Here is a 10,093-nt window from a genome sequence, read left to right as displayed (position 1 = left end):
AAACATCAGTGATAAGAAAGAATCATTGATTGGCCGCCTCCTGCCCGCCCTACACAGGGGATCAAGCCCACCACCCGGACATGTGCCCTGACCAGGAATCGAACCATGACCTCCTGGTTCACAGGTCGATGCTCAACCACTAAGCCATGCTGGCCAGGCCTCATGTCTTCTTTTAAAGAGAAGGAAGCTGGGCTTAAACCCGTTTTATATTCTTGGAATTTATATCAGCAAGTAGTTATTGGGCACCTGCTGTTTGTCTGTGCAGTACACTTAGTAGGTTAAAAGTAAAGGCATGGTTTCCAGCCAATGAGCTCACACTTTGGGGAGAAAATGAACACATGTGGGGTAATGAGGCTGTGGGATTGGACAGGGTTATTAAATTTGTTGTTGTGTCAGCCTGCCTGAAAACATGTAGGGGTTCTGAGGAGGCTGGGAGGGCTAGAATGATGGAGGAAGGCTTCCTGCAAGAGGCAGCCTGGGGCCAGAGCTTGAAGGGTGGGTAGTCCTGGGCAGGTGAAGAGGAAGCAGGCCGGTTTTCTCGGGGCAGGGCTAGATGAGGGAGGGGCTCCCCTTCAGCCTGGAGCTGTGCTGGGTGCTCATCTGCATCTCACCACAACTAGGGGAAGGCTGTTTGAAAGTGGGAGGGCTGCTCCTAGACCTAGATAGTTCCTCATTTGCAGATGAGACGCTGCAGCTGGGCACTAATTGGTTAGGGGAAAGGAGTAGGGTGCTTGCAGGCCTATCTGCATTTGACAAGTGAGAAGAATTAGCATCTGGATCCAGCATTCTTTGGTTTGACCTCCTCTAGCTTCCTGGAGAGGGGCATTCATGAGCATTGCCACCCCCTCATGCATACCAGGCACCAACGGGCAGTGGGGGCTCCAGAGTGACTCTGCAGAAGGGGCTTAGGAGTGGTGCTGGTCTGGGTGGCATAGCCGGTGTATTGCACTCACAGGTAGATTAGATATTAATTCAGAGAGGGGCTAACGGAGATGATGCTGGGGCTGAACCTCATAAGCCATCTCTTGGTGAGACCTCTGATTCTATAATCTCTTGGGCTTGCTGTTATCAGTTCTATCCATTTTACTGATTGACTAATTCATGTACCTACTGTATTGCCAGGGTGCCATCGTCTTCCCAGTTTCTGATGAAGTTAAAGATATGCTATCAGGAGTCCTTTCAGAAAGCGACTGTCTCCTGTCTAATCTTTATAGCCCCACATCTCAAGCAACCTTGACCCCCAGCCTGTTAAGGGGTGGGGTACTGAAGACTGCCCAGCTCATCGGGAGAGCAGGTGATAGCAATGCTGAGGTGCTGCTCACAGTCTCTTTTGTTCTTTTATTTGCCCAGCCTTGAGCAAACAAGTCACAATAAACTACGTGGCCTTTGGATATTGAAAATGCAAAGAGAAAGCGTCTGGAAGAACAATAAAGGGGCCCAGGTTGTGCAGGAGATTATACTGTCTAATTCCACCCAAAGGCACCATGGTTCCCCAAACAAGAAGTGGTTATCTGAGGCCTGGGGGAGAGAGGCTGGTATCTGAGTTTCTCCCTTATGTTAACCTTATTTGACCGGATGCTGACTCAGAATTTGTAGGCAGGACATATATACCCATTTTAGCTAAGCTCCATGAATGGTACAAGACAATGCCAGCTGTCAGAAACTCCAGCCTTATTAGGGGACAAAGTCAGGGAAGAGCAAAGCAACTGGGGAACAATAAAGACCCAAACTAAGAAGCAATGGTTCCCTAAGCGCAGACACCTCTTCCAGGAAGACTCTGTCCTTCCCCTGGTGATCAATTGCTTCTTCCCTCAGCCTCTGCAATCCACGATACCTGGTCGGCACTGTACCGGGTTAGGGTTATACCTTCACATAGTAGATTCTTTATGTCTCTCTCTCTCATTAGTCCAGGGGTCAGCACAATATAGCCCATGTAGTTTTTGCAAAAAATGGTTTATTGGAACACAGCCACACATTTATTTGTGCATTGTCTCTGGCTGTTTTTGTGCTAGAAGGGCAGTTTATTCTTGCAATAAAGGTGGTCTGCAAAGCCAAAGATACTTACTATTTGGTCTTTTATAGAAAAAGGATGCCAACTCCTGATTATACAATAAGCTGGTGGAGGGCAGGCTCTTTTCATATATAAACCCCTGGGCACACTGTTTGAGCATTAATGATTAATTAAAGGAAGTGGTGTCCAAGCAGGAGAAAATGAAGAACATCAAGGGGAAACAGTTCAATCACTTAAGAGCAAGAGTTGTTTTCAAGGACTTTAAAAGCCTTCATTTACATATTTGGAGTTGATAAGCTAACTGTACAACAATATTGTCCTAACTTCAAGAAGCCCCTCACATCTCATTAGATAACATCTGCTGTTTCTTGACAATAATAAAGTTCAAATTCTTGCTTTCTTTTTCTTGAATCGTATATAAGCGTTTATTCCAATACTGCTGGCAGTATGGGAGAGCAGCAGGTCATCCACAAAAATCTGCTCTGCAGCCCTCCATAGGCCAGCTGCTTATATAGGGTAATACAAAGATTACATGGGGAAGTAGGAGGCTGGGGTGGGACTCCATTGTTTTGGCAACAAGGTTGTTAATCTTTCCATGATAATAGGCAGTTCTTAAATGAGAATGGTTCCAAGGTTGACTCCCAGGTCCAAGGTTGACTCCCAGATCCTGGGGGCATACAACTCCTAGCAAGGTCAGAATGTCCTTTCTTTAAACAACACAAGGCAATCATGGTTAACAGAGCATGATAATATTTCCCATAACCATAGCTAGTCTCCAATATTCCATTTTTGCCCCTAACATTTCCCCATCATCTCATATCAATGAGATTAGTTTTAGATGAAAAGTCTCATCCTGCTGGACTTTCAAGGCATCTGCTTCTGCCATGAAAGCAGTTCCCAGGGATGGAATACACAAATGCAGGATCTTGGATATGTTTTCTATCAACTGAGAATTTTCAGAAAGATTAAAACAGCACATTCCTTTAAAGTCCTCATAACCATGGTTATGCTGCAACAGCAAATAATCTATTGCTGCCCAATTTTCTAGAACTGCCTCCCTGACCTGGCTCAGCTCTTGATTTATCCCATGTATAGCCCTGGAGGCAGCATTCAGGGCTCTTACCATGCTACAAGCCAGCCAGATCACTTCTACATTAAGGGAGCCTACCATTACCAGGATAACAAAAGTGATCAAAGCAATATATTCAGCAGGGCTCCACAGGTGGAGATCGTCATTGCAGTCTGGTGCTACCACCTTGAGAAAGTATATTTGGGTGCAGACCCTGTAATGTTTCTGGGGCATAAAGACAGCCAGTCATCCTAAGGAACAAGGCCCCCTGATGCCGTTAGCAGGGATAAATAGTTACCCCACATATCAGAAACCAACCAGCCAGCAGCTTACTATGTCCATTACTATAAGAGAGGATGAAATTATCAGAAAAATTCATATTGAAGTTATCAGACACTTAAAGACAATAATTTGAACACCCAGTAAAAGTCAGACATTCACCACAGGGAACTACTGCATTAACCTTTAGAGGAAGCATCCCTGCATCCTTTAAAAATGCTTCCTTATATTTGAAAAACAAAAAGTTTAAGAATCTGCAATACTTTCAACAAAAGTTATAAAAACTATATAATTATTTTCCATTCGTTCAGCCCCATAATCAAATTTTTGTTTCTCTTGACTTTTACTGCCAGTAATTCTATAAATCCAGATACTTCATAGAGTAATGTCACAGAATCTTGTCTTTTCTGCAAAATACAATATTCCAGAATAACAATTAGAGCTATAAATGAAAGCATAATATAGTTATTGTTATTTGACAAAACTTCCCAAGTACCTTAAGCAGAAACTTTTCCTTCATGAGAGAAAACAAATGCTTGAGGCTTTCCAGGGCCTATTGGAATGACCTAAAGCCAATTCTAGGTCAAGAAAAGTTTCTTAAAATTCAAACTCTGGAAAGATTGTCAAACTTATTTTACCAAAAGATCATATATCAAATTGACAAAGGGTATTAGATACAAACATAAGCTAGCAAACTTCAGTTCCCATGATTAAGAAGATGGCTTTTAAAAAAAATAATCAAGTGCCTAATTAATATAACATATAACCATTTCAATAACTTATAGAACTTTTGCTTCCTTGGCAAAACCAGGAAAGACTTTTAATAGACTAGACTAGAAAAGGACTGACCAAAATGAGGTTTATTCTCTAACTTCCTTTGTCCTTGGATGTGGTCAGCAAGTGACACTAATTGGATTTTTGCTATCTGTCTCCTGAGTAGGTTGATATAAGCTATTTACTCTCTGGTTAGGTAGGCAAAATGCAAATCATTTACTCTTAAGTGCCCTTGATTTAGGGAAAAAGGATTTACTAGATGGCTCCAAATTGCTGTTTAACCATCGAAATTTCCCTATTCTACTACTCCTGGCCTATTGGCCCGTGCCATTTATATATCTTCCTTTCAACATTTCTCTTTACAAATATTTTACAACTTTCATAAACCTTTCTTCACAAACCTTACAACTTTCAGAAATAACCAACTTTAGAATCCACTTTCTTTTTTCTTCAAAATGCATCTCTATGCCTCATGCCTTCTATTATACCAAAACCATAATTTCTTTCCAAGGGTTAGAATTCTTAACCTTTAGAAACCTTAATTTTTAGGTGACATGTAAGTAATTAACAATAGCAATACATTCACATTTTAAGAGATATTTCAAATAAAATACAAGATATTCATTAACATATTCAAATCTATCCTCCTAGATTCTCCATATGAGGCAAATTCAGGTTAATATTTCAGTATCTTGCTATTTAAAAATAGCTAGATATTTAATAATTTGTATTACTTAACCCAGCAAACGCCAAAGTTTAAAGTTACCAAAGACTTTGGAAAACTATGTTTAGGCATATGTAATTATCACTGAAAAAGCTTTATCATATACCCTTCATTTTAGTTATATTTATTTTGGTTTAACAACTTTGAGATTTTTAAAGCCATTTTATTATTACCCAAGGCATTTTCTTGGCAAATTTTGTAAAGGGATAACACACTGGCCTTCAGTGGCTTTAAGGTGAAAGTACTATTTTATTTTATTTTTCTTTGCAAAATTGGAGTGGCCCCCACTGCTATTTTTGAAGCCTGCTGGAGGGAACTTTTGTAGATCTAGTCCTCCTAGGAAAAAGACTTGGGGGGTTTAGAAACTTTTATTTCCCATATTTTTTTCTTTCTGAGTAGACTAACAATATGAAATTTTACCATAAGAACAGATCTTAAAAACAGAAACAGAAAAACCCCCTACAGTAAATGAATGAGTACTCACAAAAAGGTGGACTGGGACATTGGCCTTAGAATCTTATCTCACACTAACCCAGCACAGGAAATGGGTTCTGAGTGACGCAAAGCCCAAACAGCAGAGACAGAGGATTTCCTATGTTCATAAAACGGCGAACATAAACTAAGTCCCCCAAATATAAGAAAGCAAGCAAAGAACATCAGTAACCAAGTTACATTACAGACAGACAAGAACTTTCACTAGCTAAGAGTTTCCAGTGGCTGATGCCTTGAAAGGGAGAGCAGGAAGGGACCCCAAGATTAAGAATTCTCGGCAGCTGCTGGGAAGTTTCTGCAATCCCTGCCACGGGTTCAGCCTTCCACTGAACCTGCAGCTGGGATCCCTAACAAAGTGAAATATGCCCCATCTTTAAACAAATTAAACCAAACAAAGACACACAAAAAATCAACAGAGACACTCTATGTACAATATTTACAGGTGTGCACACCCACAGATAAGAACTTCACACGATGCTCCTCGTCTGTCCAGCCACAAAAACCTCAGAATGCCCTGCATTTAAAATTGACCGAAGCAGAGCAATGTCTCTTGTCCCAGAGTGGATCAACTAAGGGCTCAGAGACCAGGCAAGGAACGCTTGAAGTCTCTTGCCACCCGGAGCTGAGCAGGCTCGCCTAGATGAGAGATAGTAAAATGCCTCTTGTGCCATACACAGTACTGCCATACAGAGTACATAATTCCTTACAAGGAAGCCCAGATGAGAGGCAGCAAGTGCTTCTCATGCCATACAAACAGGCTTGATTCCTCCTTACAAAAATGCTTGATTCAACTTAGGTCTCAGATGAGACAATGGGGATTGCTGAGGCTGTGGCTGGGACTCAGAAGAGGGAAATTTCTGGCAGCATTGCAAATAAGAGTCCAGGCCTCAGCCCCAGGAAACTCCAGTCCAGGCAGCAAGCGGGATCCCAGTTAGTCACTCCAGAGGAGTCTCTTGCTTACATCCCATCTGGGTCACCAGAATATGTAACTGGACAATCAGTGGGTCCGTGCTGCCTGTCATTACTTGAGCAAATTAAGCAGAGACAGGGTTGAATCATATATGAGCATTTATTTTAATACTGCTGGCAGTATGGGAGAACAGCAGGTCATCCACAAAAATCTACTTTCTAAAGCTCAATTTTTATAGTCCAGACTCATTCTTTCCCCACCACTCTAATCTCTTTTAGTCTGAACTAGACATTAGCTAGATAGTTCCTCAGAATTGGAAATGGCTACGAAAATGTCTAGCAGAGTGTTTCTCAAACTGCAGAGGCTGGTGAGTGCAGCAACTTTTTGTCCATTATGCATTGAAGACCTGGTACTCAGGGCCTCCAAGCTTCCCTGGAGGTAAGAAAATGATTGTGACATGGAAATTAAAAAAACCTGTTGTCTCCAAAATTAACATTCCTTGCAGCCAAGCAAAACCAATATGAAAGAATGTTTAATTAAAAGCCTACTAAACAGATGATATCATGCCATCTTTGTCTTAACTCCTAGGGTTATTTATAAATTACTAGAGGCCTGGTGCATGAATTCATGCACCAGTGGAGTCCCTTGGCTTGGCCTGTGGGATCAGGCTGAAACTGGCTCTCTGACATCTCCCTAGGGGTTCCAGATTGCGAAAGGGTACAGGCCAGGCCGAGGGACCCCATCAGTGCACAATTGGGGCTGGGGAGGGATGCAAGAGGTTGGCCATCTGGGGAGGGAGGGCTCAGGGCATGTCCAGCCCAGCCCATCTTGCTCAGTCCCAATCAGCTGGACTCCAGCTAACCTACTGGTTGGTGCATCTGGCCTCTGGTGGTCAGTGCACATCATAGTGAGCAGTTGAGTGGCTTTAGCATATCATTAGCATATTATGCTTTGATTGGTTGAACGGACAACTGGACAACCAGACATTTAGCATATTAGGTGTTTATTATATAGGATATTAAATGGGAGAGGTGAGTGCATTTTAAGATATTTGGCATGATGTAGAGATGGGGCCTCCATATGTGGGAATAGGTGTAAGGAAGGTTGCACATTTTGTGGGGTCCAAAGTTCATGTAATTTTAGGGGCTCTCTTTAGGAATATAAATAAATAATATGTTACTTTTACAAACATTATACAAACATATGAACAGGCTTTGTTAGGGCACTTCCAGAGCCTTGGAATGACCTATGGCAGGCGAGGAGCACTGAAGGTCCTAAAAAAAATCCTTTCCTCAAAAAAAATAAAAATAAAATAAAATTCTTCAGCTCAGAAATCAATGCACAAATAAATGAATGTGTGACACAAATACCTGCCTGAGTGGGTGGGTTGTTAGGACAATGTACTCAAATAAGTTGGGGAAGTTTGTCCATTATGCATTGAAGACCTGGTACTCATGGCCTTTTGTGGATGACCTGCTGTTCTCCCATACTGCCAGCAGTATTAAAATAAATGCTCATGTATGATTCAACCCTGTCTCTGCTTAATTTGCTCAAGTAATGACAGGCAGCACAGACCCACTGATTGTCCAGTTACATATTCTGGACAATGTACTCAAATAAGTTGGTTAGCCTATGCTTGGAGAGTCACAATTTCCAGGAACTCTTTAAAGGTTCTTAGAAGTCCTGCAGTTCAGAACATTAACGTTACTTGATCCAGAGTTTCCAAAACTTGTTTTTACCATAGAGACTCCCTCTCAGCAAATATTTTTGTTTTGAGCCACTGAGAAGCAGTCTGGGAAAGGCTGATTTTGTCATCCCGGTCATCGCTTCTTGAGTTGCAGACAGCAGGTCACAAAGATGCTTTTCTGGCAGAGCCTGGTTGGGAGGAGAGGGGTCTGCTCAGATGACAGGGTCAGACCTACTCATAAGGGATTTGTAATGTAATAAAAATCCTTTCCTCAAAAAAAGAAAAGCAAATGAGGGGAGATCCAAGATGGCAGCAGATTAAGTGGAAGATATATTAACTTCTTCTCAGGACCAAACTGGAATTACAACTAAATTTTAGAAAAATCATCCTGAATAACCAACTAAAGACTAGCTGGAGAGAAACCTTATAACCAAGGACATAAAAAAGGAGCCACATCAAGACTGGTAGGAAGCACTGAGGCATGAGAGGGCTGGCCAGACTCCCATGGGCAGCAGCTGAACTTCCAGAGGGATATTTCAGCTGTGGGGGGTTCCCCCTGAGTAGTATGAGTCTAAACCCCAAGTTGGGCTCCCCAGCCTAGAGCACCAGAACCAGGAATGGTACCTATACAATATCCAGCTGTGGAAAGCAGCAGGGTCTCTGTCTGTCAGGGAGAGATGGTTAGAAACACATGCACCCTCTTTAAAGGGCCAATGCACAAAATTTTGTTTGTAGCCACTCACCCTGGTCTATGGTGGAAGAAGAGCAGAGTGGATAGAGCTGCGGGAGGAGGTTCTGGGGTTGGTGGCTCTGGGGAGAGAGCAGAAGGGTCAGCTGCCAGGATCCCTGTGCTGAGTCATTCCCCCATATTGCAGAAGCCATCTTTCTCAAGCAGAGCACTGCCCTACAAGCGGGATCAGCATGGGGAAAAGTAATAGGCCTACCCTGTGGAGCTTATGCCCTACGGAGGTGAACAGCCAGAGGCTCTTTCAGTGACTAAGCCCAACAGGTAGCCGGCAGGTGGAGGTGGATCTCTGGGTGCTTTGAGACTTTTGCTGACCTGCCCCCAGACCCAGTGCTGGTTAAAGCCAGCTTTGATGCTCACACCTAGACCCAGCAGAGGGAGCCACAAGCTGTGTATCACTGATAGCTCCAAACAGGTTACCTAGAGCCAGTCTCAGGCAGTATCTGATATTGGCCTACACCAAAGTCCCTCTGAAGAGGCCCCAGAACCAATACAAGCAGTGGCCAGATTCAGACAACAGCAGAGCAGGATCCAATAAATTGCACAAGCAGAATATGCACAGGGAGAACTCAACAGGCACCATAACCTGCTGAGGCAAATTCTACTTTGTGTGAGCAGCACCTGCATAGCAGCTTCCACTGTGTTGGAGTTGAGCCTTACAGTCAGCCAGCCTGAGGGTTGATCACATGCATGAACAGGCCAATAGTAATTAAGACTCGATTACAACAGGAGAACCCACATAATACCCACAAGGGACATTCTTAGAGACCCAGCTCAGGTGATCAGGGAGGCTGTGCCACTGGGTCCTACAGGACACCTACTATATAAGGCCACCCTACCAAGACTGGGAGTCATAGCAGATCTACCACAGACATAGAAACAAACACAAAGAGGCAGCCAAAATGGGGAAACAAAGAAACAGGCCCCAAATGAAAGACAATAGAATTTTCCAGAAGAAGAGCTAAATGAGATGGAGGCAAGTAATTTGTCAGATATAGAGTTCAAAGTAATGATTGTAAGAATGCACAACAGTATGAGAAAGGACAAACATATGAACAAGTTTTAGAAACCATAAAAAAATGAACAGTCAGAAATGAAGAATACAACATCTGAAATAAAGAATGCACTGGAAGAAATAAATAGTAGGCTAGGTAAAGCAGAGGATCAAATCAGTGACTTGGAAGACAAGATAGGAAAAAACACCCAATTAAAGCAGAAAAAAGAAAAATAATTTAAAAAAGTGAGGCTAGTTTAAGGGACCTTTGGGACAACATGAAACATAACAACATCTGCATCATAGGGGTACCAGAAGGAGAAGAGAGAGAGAGAGAGCAAGGGATCAAGAACCTATTTGAAGAAATAATGACTCAAAACTTTCCTAACCAGGTATAGGAAAAAGACA

Source organism: Myotis daubentonii, chromosome 1 (genome assembly GCF_963259705.1).
Source record: "Myotis daubentonii chromosome 1, mMyoDau2.1, whole genome shotgun sequence".
NCBI lineage: Eukaryota > Metazoa > Chordata > Mammalia > Chiroptera > Vespertilionidae > Myotis > Myotis daubentonii.
Note: the sequence above shows the minus strand (reverse complement) of the source record.